This window comes from Loxodonta africana, unplaced genomic scaffold (genome assembly GCF_030014295.1).
Source record: "Loxodonta africana isolate mLoxAfr1 unplaced genomic scaffold, mLoxAfr1.hap2 scaffold_594, whole genome shotgun sequence".
NCBI lineage: Eukaryota > Metazoa > Chordata > Mammalia > Proboscidea > Elephantidae > Loxodonta > Loxodonta africana.
In genome coordinates this window covers 57,633-71,527 of record NW_026975321.1, presented here as the reverse complement: position 1 = coordinate 71,527, position 13,895 = coordinate 57,633, and the positions used below count along the sequence as shown (strand labels likewise).

General features: G+C 36.7%; 1 pseudogene; it reads right to left on the bottom strand.

Moving 5' to 3' along the window:
* Positions 1 to 373: 373 nt before the first annotated feature.
* On the bottom strand, positions 374 to 11,674 carry LOC135229893 (olfactory receptor 2AK2-like; annotated as a pseudogene).
* Between the last annotated feature and the right edge of the window lie 2,221 nt (positions 11,675 to 13,895).

The following is a 13,895-nucleotide window of genomic DNA, read 5'->3' as shown; positions in this document are numbered from 1 at the left end:
TTTTGGGAGTATCCCATTGTTTTAGGTTAAAGGCCACCAGCCTCACATTAATCCCCTTTAAAGCCAGGGCCAAGATGGCAGAGTAATCAAACACTTCCTGTGGTCCCTCCTAAAATAAAGAACCAAAAAAATAAGTTAATCAATTATATATGACAATCTAGGAGCTGCCAGACCTGACCTGGTGAGAACTGGCATCTGCAGGCTGGGTAGGCTGGTGTGCATCGTGAGGCAAGCAATGGTGCTCAGGACACCTTTTCCACACTTGGAGTGACCAAGTGACAGAGGGTCCACTCAACCCTCCAAAACCAGAGAGAAGAGGCATTCAATTGGCAAACCTGCCACACAGATTAAAAAAAAAAAAAAAAAAAAAAAAACCTATGGGAAGAATGTACCTCCCATTTATTTTCCCCTTCTTTCTATACACCTGGTCCAGGCTGGCTTTCGCAATTGCCATGTCCCCTGGGCCAGAAGTAGAACCCATCATGTTCCCTGGGCCAGAAGTAGAACCCATCATGTGCCTTGAACCATTCTCCTAGCTTTGAAGAGGGAACAAATTAACAAAGAAGAAAAAATAATCTGCAAGCTCCCCTAAGCCAGGAACACAGGGCATTCACAGCTTCTTTGCCTAGGCACAGGCACAAGGGGTCTACAGGCTTTGAATACCTTTCACTCCTGAATAAAACTGTGTGGGCCCATTTCAGCAGTGTAAGCCCTCATTAACACAGTAAACGAAACCAAAACCAAACCCAGTGCTGTCGAGTCGATTCCAACTCATAGCAACCCTATAGGACAGAGTAGAACTGCCCCGTGGAGTTTCCAAGGAGCTCCTGGTGGATTTGAACTGCCGACCTCTTGGTTAGCAGCCATAGCACTTAACCACTATGCCACCAGTAGGGTATATACCTGAAGGCTAATTTCAACAGTACCAGCTATAAGGTGGAGTGGCGGGTTCATGACATTTGACACTGCTCTGTCCATTAAGCAGGGTCCTCACCTACCCACATCAGAGGCCTGAGGACTGGTTGCTGCACCCATTCCACTAAGCCACAAGCAATAGGGGCCCAAGAATAGGTGGTGCCTTCCAGTCCTTACAGCAAACAACATTTGGTGCCATAGTACAGCTGCAAAATCCACCCATCTATCCCTCTAGGGAACTTTCCTCTCAGATACTTAAGGGCAGCCATCAGCCCCCTACATTGCTCATCGCATGACCTTCTACTGCAGCCAGAGACCTGTGCCGACTCCAATCACCCTGCCTGTCTAGGGCTGTAGGTGAGAGCCTGCACTACACACTTGGTGATTAATTACCTGGACATCTGAGCTTCACCCATACAAGAAAAGTAAATGGACTCCTGGGCTCACATACCCAGTAACAGCTCTAACTGCCTGGTGACAGGACATGAGAGCTTCAAAGGCACCAATAATCAAACCAGCAAACACAAGAATCCTATTTGTGCATATCAAAACAAAAAACAAAACAAGAAGCTAGAACACGGTAAGCAAACATAAATAAATATAATAACTTGATGGCTTGGAGACAACAGTCAATATCAAATCACATAAAGCAGCAGACCATGATGGCTTCAGCAAGTGCACAAAACAATCAAGAAATCTGGAGGAAGATGATTTCTTCAGACATAGAATTCAAAGGATTAATACACAGAGCTCTTCAACAGATCAGGGAGGCGATCAGGCAAAATGCAGAACAAGCCAAGGAACACACAGATAAATCAATAGAGGAACTTAAGGAGGTTATTCAACAGCATAATTACTAATTTAACAGGCTGCAAGAAGCCATAGAGAGACAGCAAACAGAAATTTAAAAGATTAACAATAAAATTTCAGAACTAAACAACTCAATAGAAAGTCATAGGAGTGGAACTGAGGAAACGGAAGTCAGATTAGTGAGATTAAAGATAAAGCACTTGATACCAACATACTTGAGGAAAAATCAGATAAAAGAATTACAAAAAATGAAGAAACCCTAAGAACTACATGGAACTCTATCAAGAGGAATAACCAACGACTAACTGCAGTACCAGAAGAAGGGTGGGAACAAAAAATACAGGGAGAATTGTCAAATATTTGTTGACTTAAAACTTCCTTGATATCGTGAAAGATGAGGACATATTTATCCAAAGAGCTTATGTAACCCCACACAAGGTAGAGCCCAAAAGAAAGTCACCAAGACATATTATAATCAAACTTGCCCAAAACAAAGATAAACTGAGAATTTTAAGAGGGTCTAGGGATAAACAAAAAGTCACTTGCAAAGGAGAGTCAATAAGACTAAGCTCAGACTACTCAGCAGAAACCATGCAGACAAGAAAGCAATGGGATGACATATATAAAGCCTTGAAGGGAAAAAAAAAATCCAGCCAAGAATTGTATATCCAGAAAAACTGTTTCTCAGCTATGATGGTAAAATTAGGGCATTTGTAGATAAACAGAAGTTTAGGGAATTTGTAAAAATCAAACCAAAATTAAAAGAAATACAATGGGGAGTCCTCGTGTTAGAAAATCAATAATGTCAGATAACAACTGAAGACTAGAATATAGGAAAGAACAACCACATATCAACACATATAGGGAAATCACAAATAAATCAAAGCTGAATATAGGAAAACAGAGACATCATTAAGTAAAAGATGACAACATTAAAACAAAACGAGGGACTAAATAATGTAGTCATAGATCTTTTGTATGGAGAGGAAGTCAAGGCAATATAAAGAAATAAAAGATTGGTTTAAAATTAGAAAAATAGGAGTAAATATTAAGATAACCACAAAGGAATATAACAATCCTACATATCAAGATTAAAAAAAATCTTATCAAAATAAAAAAAGGGCAGGGCCAAGACAGCAGAATGGTTAGAGGCTTCCTGTGCTTCCTCTTACAACAAAGACCCAAAAAAACAAGTGAATCGATTATATATGACAATCTAGGAGCCATGAACATCAAATGCAAAGTTGAGAAATTGGACTAGGTGGCAGGGGGAAGGAGAGATGGTTAAAAAGCAGTGAGGAGTTGCCAGACATGAATTGGCAGGAACTGGCAGCCCACAGGTAGGATCCCCTGATGCCAGCTCAGTGAGGAAGGCAGTGGCATTTGGGACATGCTTTACTCATCAGACCAAGTGGTGGAGAGTTCACTCACACCTCCAGAATCAGTGAAAAGCGGTGCTCAATCAGCAAAAGATAAGTAGATGCGTCTAGCCTACTGTGCAGATAAAACAAACAAACAAAAAAACCTTTGGGAAAAATTTTCTCCCACTTACCTGTCCCCTTCCCACTCTGCACTGGGTCCAAGCCAGCTTCAGAGATTGCCACATCCCCTGGGCTGGAAGTAGGACCTATCATACACTCTGATCCATTTCCAGGCATTGGAGAGAAAACAATTTAACAAACAGGGAAAAAAATAATTTTCTGGCTCTCCTAACACAGGAAATCAGGGTAGAAACAGCTACTTTGCCTAGGCACAGGCATAAGGTTCCACAGACTTTGACTACCTTTCACCCCTCCATAGACCTGTGTGGGCCCATTTCAACAACATAGGCCCTCTTTAGCACGGTATAACAGGGTATATACCTGAAGTCTAACTTCAACTGTTTTAGCTATAGGGTGGAGAGGCAGGTTCATGACATTTGTCACGGCTCTTCCCATTAAGCTGGGTCCTCAACTACCAACTTCAAGGGCCTGGGGACTGGTTTCTCCACCCACTCCACCAAGCCACCCATGACAGGGATTCAAGAATAAGTGGTGACTCCCAGTCCTTACAGACAACAGCATTAGGTGCTGATAGTAAAGCTGCAAAACCCAACCACCTATGTGCTCTGCAGAACGGGAACAAGCTTTCATCACAAACACTCAGAGGCAGCTATGACCACCTGCCTTGCTCAGCGTGTGACCCCCTACTGCATCCAGATACCTGTGCCTACATGAATCACCCTTTCCCATCTAGTACTGCAGGTGAGAACCTGCACCAACACTTGGTGACTGACCACCTGAACACCTGACCTGTAACCATACAAGAAAAGTAAATGGATTCCTGGGCTCACATACTTTGTAAGAGCTCTAACCACCTGGTGACAGGATGTTAGAGCTTCAAAAGGACCAATAATCAAGCTACCTTACATGAGGAGCCTATCTGACCATAACAAAACAAAAAAGAATCTAGGACAAAATAAGCAAACATAAAATAAATACATACAATAAGTTATTGATGACTCAGAGACAACAGTCAATATCAAATCACATAAAGAGGCAGATCATGATGGCCTCAGCAAGCTCCCAAATCAAAGAATCAAGAAACCTTCCTGATCAAGATAACTCCTTGTAATTACCAGAGGTAGAATACAAAAGGTTAATATACAGAACTCTTCAAGATATCAGGGAGGAGATCAGGCAAAATGCAGAACAAGCCACGAAGCACAAGACAAACAATACAGTAACTTAAGAAAATTAGAGAAGAGCATAATGACAAATTTAATAGGCTGCAAGAATCCGTACAGAGAGAGCAAACAGAAATCCAGAAGATTGAAATTAAAATTTCAGAATTAGACAACTCATTAGAAAGTCATAGAAGCAGAACTGAGGCAATGGAAGTTAGAATTAGTGAGACTGAAGATAAAGCACTTGACACCAACTTACTTGAGAAAAATCAGACAAAAAAATAAAAAAAAGAAGAAACCCTAAGAATTGTGTGGGACTGTAACAAAAGGAATAACCTACCAATAACTGGTGTACCAGAATGGGGGGAGGGGTGGGGAGGGATAACAGGAAATACAGAGAGAATTGTTGAAGACTTGTTGCCAGAAAACTTCTCTGATATCATGAAAGATGAGAAGATATCTGTCCAAGATGCTCATCCAACCCCACACAAGGTAGATCCCAAAAGAAAGTCACCAAGAATATTATAATCAAACTTGCCAAAGCCAAAGATAAAGAGAGAATTTTAAGAGCAGCTAGGGATAAACAAAAAGTCACCTACAAAGGAGAGTCAATAAGACTCAGCTCGAACTACTCGGCAGAAACCATGCAGGCAAGAAGACAATGGGATGACATATACAGAGCCTTGAAGGAAAAAAAAATGCCATCCAAGAATTATATATACAGCAAAACTGTTTCTCATATATGATGGTGAAATTAGGACATTTCCAAATAAACAAAAGTTTAGGGAATTTGTAAAAACTGAACCAAAATTACAAGGAATACTAAACGGAGTCCTGTGGTTAGAAAATCAGTAACATCAGACAACAACCCAAGACTAGAACACAGGACAGCAACCAGATATCAATGCAGATAAGGAAATCACAAAAATAAATCAAATCTAAAACACTCAAAATAGGGAAACAGGAACATCATTAGGTAAAAAGTAACATTAAAACCAAAAAAAAAGAAGAGAATAAAAATGTAGTCCTAGATCTTTATACGGAGAAGAATTCCAGGCAATATGAAGAAATAAAAGGTTAAACTTAGAAAAATAGGGGTAAATATTAAGGTAACCACAAAGGAAACTAACAATCCTAAACATCAGAATAAAAAAAACAAGTAAAAGAGACTCAGCAAATACAAATCAACAAGAATGAAAAAGAGGAAAAGAAAATATATAAAGAAAAAGGACTCATCACCACAGAAAATTAAGTAGAAAAAAGAAACTGTCAACAACATGCACGCAAAAAAAGACACCAACATGACAGCACTAAACTCATACCTATCAATGATTATCCTTAATGTAAATGGACTAAATGCACCAATAAAGAGACAGAGAGTGGCAGAATGGATTTAAAAAAAACCCAAAATCCATCTATATGCTGTCTACAAGAGACACACCTTAGACTTAAAGAAACAAACAAGCTAAATATCAAAAGATGGAAAAAATATATATACCAAGGAAACAACAATCAAAAAAGAGCAGGAGCGACAATTTTTAATTTCTGACAAAATAGACTTTAAAGTAAAATCCACAACAAAGCTTACAGAAGGACTCTATATAATGATTAAAAGGTCAATACACCAGGAGGACATAGCCATAATAAATATTTACACACCCAAGTACAGGGCTCCAAAATACATAAAACAACTACGGTCACATAACAATGTGTGTATAAGTTTCTGTATGAGAAACTGACTTGAACTGTAAGCTTTCACTTAAAGCACAATAAAAAAAACTCACACCTATCAAAAATTATGCTGAATATAAATGGACTAAATGCATCAATAAAGAGACAGAGAGTGGTAGAATGGATAAAAAAAAAAAACACAATCCATCTATATGCTGCCTACAAGAGACACACCTTAGGCTTAAAGACACAAACTAAAACTCAAAGGAAGAAAAAAATACATACATATATGTATCAAGCAAACAACAATCAAAAAAGAGCAGGAATGGAGATATTAATCTCTGACAAAATAGACTTTAAAGTAAAATCACCACAAAGGATAAGAAAGGACACTATATAATGATTAAAGGCTCAATACACCAGGAGAACATAACCACAGTAAATATTTATGCACCCTATGATAGGGCTCCAAAATATATAAAGGAAACTCTAACACATTGAAAAGAGAAATAGAGAGCTCCACAGTAATAGTAGGAGACTTCAACACACCACTGTCGATGAAGGACGGAACATTCAGACAGAAGCTCAATAAAGACATGGAAGATTTAAATGCCACAATCAACCAACTTAATCTCATAGACATATACAGAACGCTCCACACAATAGCAGCCAAGCATACTTTCTTCTCCAATGCACATGGAACATTCTCCAGAATAGACCACATATTAGGTCATATAAGCTGTAACAGAATACAAAACATTAAAATATTACAAAGCAACTTTCTGACCATAAAGCCATAAAATTAGAAATCGATAACAGAAAAAGCAAGGAAAAAAAAAAAATCAAACACATGGAAACTGAACAACACCTTGCTCAAAAATACCAGTTTATAGAAGAAATAGTGTGGAAAAAGAAATGCGCAGAATCCAATGAGAATGAAAACACATCTTACCAGAACAATTGGGACACAACAAAAACAGTGCCCCGATGTCCATTTATAGCAATAAATGCACACATCCAAAAAGAAAAGTCCAAAATCAAAGAATTAACTCAAGAACTCTAGCAAATAGAAAGAGAGCAGTAAAAGAAGCCCTCAGTCACAAGAAAGTAAATGATAAAAATTGGACCAGAATTAAATGAAATAGAGAATAGAAAAACAATAGAAAGAGTTAACAAAACTAAAAGCTGGTTCTTTGAAACGATCAACAAAATTGATAAACCAATGACCAAATTGACAAAAAAACTCACGAGGAACTGTATAACCAGTAAAAGAAATGAGATGGGCTATATCACAACAGACCCAACTGAAATTAAAAGAATCATAACAGAATACTATGAAAAATTGTACTTCAACAATTTTGAAAACCTAGAGGAAATGGACAAATTTCTAGAAACATACTACCTACTAAACTAACAGAAACAGAGGTAGAACAACTAAATAAACCTATAACAAAAGAAGAGGTTGAAAAGGTAATTAAAAACTCCCAAGAAAAAAAAAAAAAAAGCCCTCTCCCTGACAGTTTCACTAGAGAATTCTACCAAATTGTCTGAGAAGTAACACCACTACTACTAAAGATATTTCAGAGCATACAACAGAATGAAATACTCCAAAACTCACCCAGCATAACCCTGATAATGATACCAGGTAAAGACATCACAAAAAATTAAATTACAGACCAATATCTCTCATGAACTTAGACACAAAATCCTCTACAAAATTCTGGCCAATAGAGTTCAACAACATATCAAAAAAGAATAATTCATAATGACCAAGTGGGATTCATACCAGTTATGCAGGGATGGTTTAACATTAGAAAAACAATCAATGTAATCTATCACATAAATAAAACTAAAGACAAGAACAGTGTGACCTTTAGTAAGATGCAGAAAAGGCATTTGACAAAGTCTAACACCCATTCATGATAAGACCTCTCAGCAATATGGAAACAGAAGTGAAATTCTTCCCCATAATAAAGGGCATTTATATAAAGTCAACAGCCACCATCACCTTAAATGGAGAGAGCCTGAAAGCATTCCCCTTGAGAATGGGACCCAAACAGGATGCCCTTTATCACCACTCTTATTCAACATTGTGCTGGAGGCCCTAGCAATTAGGCTAGAAAAAGAAATAAAGGGCATCCACATTGGTAAGAAAGAGATAAAAGTGTCTGCATTTCAGATGATGTGCTCTTATACACAGAAAACCCCCAAAGAATCCACCAGAAAACTACTGGAACTAATAGAAGATTTCAGCAAAGTATCAATACAAGATAAACATACAAAAATCAGTTGGATTCCTAAACTCCAACAAAGAGAACTTCAAAGAGGAAATCACCAAATCAGTTGTCATTTACAATAGTCTCCGAGAAGATAAAATACTTAGGAATATATCTAACCACAGATGTAAAACACCTATACAAAGAAAACTACAAGACACTACTGCAAGATATCAAAAGAAGACATTCTGACAGCTAACAGATACATGAGGAAATGATCATGATCATTAGCTATTAGAGAAATGCAAATCAAAACTACAATGAGATACCATCTCACCACAACAAGGCTAGCATTAATCCAGAAAACACACACACAAAAAAACAAATGTTGGAGAGGTTTCTGAGAGACTGAGATACTTATACACCGCTGGTGGGAATGTAAAATTGTACAACTACTTTGGAAATCAATTGGGCACTTCCTTAAAAAGCTAGAAATTGAACTATCATATGATACAGCCATCCCACTCCTTGGAATATATCCTAGAGAAATAAGAGCTCTCACATGAATAGATATATGCACACCTATATGTACTGCGAAAACGCTGGTGCCATAGGAAACCCTGGTGGCATAGTGGCTAAGTGCTATGGCTCCTAACCAAAAGGTCGGCAGTTTGAACCCACCAGGTGCTCCTTGGAAACTCTACGGGGCAGTTCTACTCTGTGCTATAGGGTCGCTATGAGTCGGAATAGACTCGACGGCAGTGGTGGGTATATGCATTGCACGGCGAAAAGATTGAAGTTGTCAAGGGCTTCATTTTACTTGTATTCACAAGCAACACCCATGGAAGCAGCAGTCAAGAAATCAAAAGACACATTGCATTGGACAAATCTGCTACAAAGAACCTCTTTAAAGTGTTGAAGAGCAAAGGTGTCACTTTGAAGACTAAAGGTGTGCCTGGCCCAAGCCATGATATTTTCAATGGCATCATATGCATGTGAAAGCTGGACAATGAATAAGGAAGACTGAATAAGAGTTGACGCCTTTGAATTGTGGTGTTGGTGAAGAATATTGAATATACCATGGACTGCCAGAAGAACTAACCAATCTGTCTTGAAAGAAGTACAAACAAAATGCTCCTTAGAAGTAAGGATGGCGAGACTCCGTCTTACACACTTTGGACATGTTGTCAGGGGGGATCAGTCTCTAGAGAAGGACATCATGCTTGGTAAAATACAGGGTCAGCAGAAAAGAAGAAGACCCTCAAACAGATGGGTTGACACAGTGGCTGCAACAATGGGCTCAAGCGTGACAATGATTGTAAGGATGGCACAGGACCGGGCAGTGTTTTGTTCTGTTGTACGTAATAAGGATGCTATGAGTCGGAACCAACTCAAGTGCACCTAACAACAACAGCAACAACATGTTCATTGCAGCACTGTTCACAATAGCAAGAAGATGGAAACAACCTAGGTGCCCATCAACAGTCAAATGCATAAACAAATTATAGAATATAATACAATGTGTGTATAAATTTTTGTATGAGAAACTAACTTGAACTGTAACTTCCACTTAAAGCACACACACACACACACACACACACACATGTCTAATTTACACTGCAAGTTCTGGCCTCATTACATCTACCCATTTCATACTACTCACCAATTTACTCCTTGAACTTTTGTGACTATGCTGGGTGTGTCCCCATCTCAGGGAATTCTCACTCATTCTTTGCTTTTCCAAGAACACTCATCCCCAGATATCTACTTGAATCTTTTCCTTGGATCCTTTTAGTTTTTGACAAATGTCTCATTCTTTGTTCTTCTTTCTCTGTTTTCCCTATTCCAGTTTTCCACTTAGTTTTTCTTCACAGCAATTAATACTTTTTGGTATACTGTCAAATTTACACAAAGAAATGTAAATTCATGACAGCAGAGATTTATGTCAGTTTTATCTTGTTTCATCCCATTTCACCAGTGCCTATGACAGTGTCACATACACAGTTAAAGCATTAAAGCCTTCGTTTAATGAATGAATAAATAAGTGGATGTATGCACTTTCCTCTACATTATAGTTTGTTTGTCACATATATTTTCCTGATACTATGTATTATATGGTAAATTATATTTCATATTCATTTTATTTCAGAATAAAGTGTTGAAAATATTTGTTATGACATAGGAGCATTGTGTTGACAGGGATTAATTCTATTGCTTTAGAAGACAAATAAAGCTGATAATTCCAAACATTCTCTAGCTTCACACTGCAAATACATCCAGTTCCAATAACCGTGCTTTAACTATTTCTCAAAAGAGGGGAAATCAAGACATTCTTCCATTTATTTATTTTGTAAACATTTATTGGAGCTTATACAGTAGGCTAGTCAAGGCTTGCTGTTGAGTCTCAAACTATAAAAGCTTCCTGAAGTCATATTTTCTATACAAATATCCATTATCCCAGCAGTCTTCTCATGGCCCTTATGACCGCCTTGTTCCTAAGATTGTAGATAAATGGGTTCAGAAGAGTTGTGATAATGCTGTAAAATATTGCCACCACCTTTTCCTCCTTAGGGTAATGCAAGGAGTGTGGTCTTGTATAGGTGGAGAGAGCAGTCCCATAGGAAGCCAAAAGGGCCAAAAATGATAGTATCAGAATGATAAGACTGCTAAATAGGACAGTATACTCATACTGGGAGATGTCCCGGTGCACCAAAGATATTAGAGATGGAACTTCACAGAAAAAGTGGTTAATGAGCCAAGATCTACATAACGGAAGTTGAAATACATGCAATGTATGTGTTTAAGAATTCCTAAAACTACTGGCCTATATACACATGACCATGAACAAACAGATCATCTTGCTCATAAGAACAGGATAATGTAGGGGATGACAGATGGCTATGTTTCGATCATAAGGCATAAAACCAAGAAGAGCTTCAGTTCCACTGAGAGTCAAAACTACAAAGGTTTGAATCTCACAACTTAAAAAAGTAATGGATTTACTATTTGACAGAAAATTTGCTGCCATCTTGGGTACCATGGTGGAGATGTACATCAAGCCAATGAAGGAGAGCTGGCTGAAGAGGAAGGACATGGGAGCGTGGAGTCAGGTGTCCAGTCGGATGAGGTGGATCAGTATGATGTTCCCCATCAAAGTCACTGAGAAGAGGCCTGCAATGGCAACAAAGAGGACAGTGTTCATTTGGCCATATGGGAAAATACCAAGAAGTATAAACTCTGCTCCTAAATTTTGATTTTCTGTCTTCATGCTTACATCAAAATAAAGCAGACAATATCTAAAAATTCCATGTAATAACAGTGACTATCCTTCCAGAGAAAATAAAATGATTACTAAATACGGTAGAATTTGCTTGTGTTACCTTAGGAGGCTATTTCTTTCCCTATTTTTATACACAGACTCTGTGTCTGTTGAGCAATGGCCATTTTGGAAATAAAAAAAAAAGGTTTATTTATTTCTTCATTTTTTACTGGTTACAGAATAAATTTTTTTTTATGGGAATAAAACATTTAGATGATTTGTCAAAGTAAGCTATTTCTCCCCTTGTAAACATCTTCGAGATGATAGGCTGGAGATATGTTCATTGTTACAAAAAAAGAATCTTTCACTCAATTCATTCATATAAATAATTTAGCATGGCAGTGATGGCCAAATGTGGTATAATATTCTTACAATATTTTTCGGTTTTGAAATTATATTGGATATAAATTATGATAAAAGTTATATTAACATTTGTATGTCAGGAATATTATAGCTCTTAAAATGAATTGGTGGTTATTTTTATAATACCTGTAAGTGTAGATGGGAATACATAACCCAGGCAAAAACAAAAAATATGCCAGACCTTACGGAGAGCTGGAGAATGAATCATTAAAACGTATGTTAACAATTATTAATCTAAGTTTAACTTAAGGAGCAAGTCAAGAAGGGCATTTTGAATTTGATTTGGTCCTTTTATATTAATAGGGGAAATTTACATTTAAACTATACTTGGAAAAAAAGGCAGTTAGTAAAAGTTTATCACTTGCTCCTCAATCAAGATATGGAATCAAAAGACTACTGAACGCCTTGTTAAAATTTGAAAATTTTAGATAATTCTTAATACAAAAATATTGCAGAACAAATTTGAAGAATTGAAAATATTTTCAATAACAGGTAGCCAACTTTAATATAAAATCTGACAAATAAGAAAATTAACTGACAGTAACAACTGTTTATTATATGCATGCAAATACTAACACAATTCTGGAATATATGATCCAACGATCTATCATAAATTTACATTTATTGTTAACCTGAATATCCTCGGTGCAAGATGCAGTCACTGAAGCTAAGCCTCACATCAGCAAATCAAAACCTAACAAAGTGTACATTCTGTCAATGCCTGACCTTCCCAGAAGCCAAAATGTCATCTAACCAATTAGGACTTGCCTGTTGAGCTTAACCTGGTTCAAAATGTTCCATTAATCCCATCCCCATCACCAGAACTGTTAAAAAATAAAATTTCTACAAGATTAAATTTGTATATGAATTTTAAGCTGTATTTGCTCTTCATTAACTGGAAAGGTCTTGTCTGAAACTGCCTATTCAAGTGCTGCAAATAAGGTTTATGAGTTCATATGTGAGTTTAATCTAGGAAAAAAATTATTTTTTACACTATAGTCAGCCAAGTTGGTATAAACTAAGGCACATTTGACTGTATATAAGAAAGATAATATACACATTTTACATATTCCAAAAAGTATTTGATGCTATCGAACATGCATTCTTCCTTATAGGCCTCACTCAAAAAACAAAACAGCAAACACAATGATATAAAATAAAGATGGATGCTTGTTTAACTCAAAAAAAATTTATTCTAACATCATTATTATTTTGTTTACAACGTTCTCACCCATAAATAGGATAGAACAAATAAAATAACAATAACACAAAAAAGAAAAAGTAGTTTATCTATGGGAAAGCCTTATTGCTTTTGCAATTCTGATAAAAGAAAAATACTTAACTCACTAAATGTATTAAAAAAATTGATTCTATAAATTATAATTTACAAAATTAGTAACATTCCAATACATTAGGATAATATTTTAATATTCTTAATATTTTTCACTTTACTAATAATAATATTGTTGTTGTTAGGAGCCTTTGAGTCAATTTTGACTCATAACGACCCTATGTACAACAGAACAAAACACTGCTTGGTCCTGTGCCATCCTTACAACCATTGCTAAGTTTGAGCCCATTGTTAAAGCCAATGAGTCAGTCCATCTTGTTGAGGGTCATCCTCCTCTTTGCTGACCCTCTACTAATAACAGTATTCCATGATAATAAAATATTATTTAAATATGATTATACTAAAAACTGGCTTATGCTTTAAAAATATCAAATACAACCACCAAGAGAGCATGTAACTAAAAGGACAAAATAAATATCATTACAAACTCCTTCTTTGTAAAACAATTCAAGCAAACGCAATCTAAATTTCAAAGTTATATATTTCAGATCATGCTGCATTTTTTAAATAAAATCCTGAAAGAAAACGATCAAGTTAAAAATAAAAATAATAAAAATATGTTGATAAGAGAACAAAGAGGAGGAA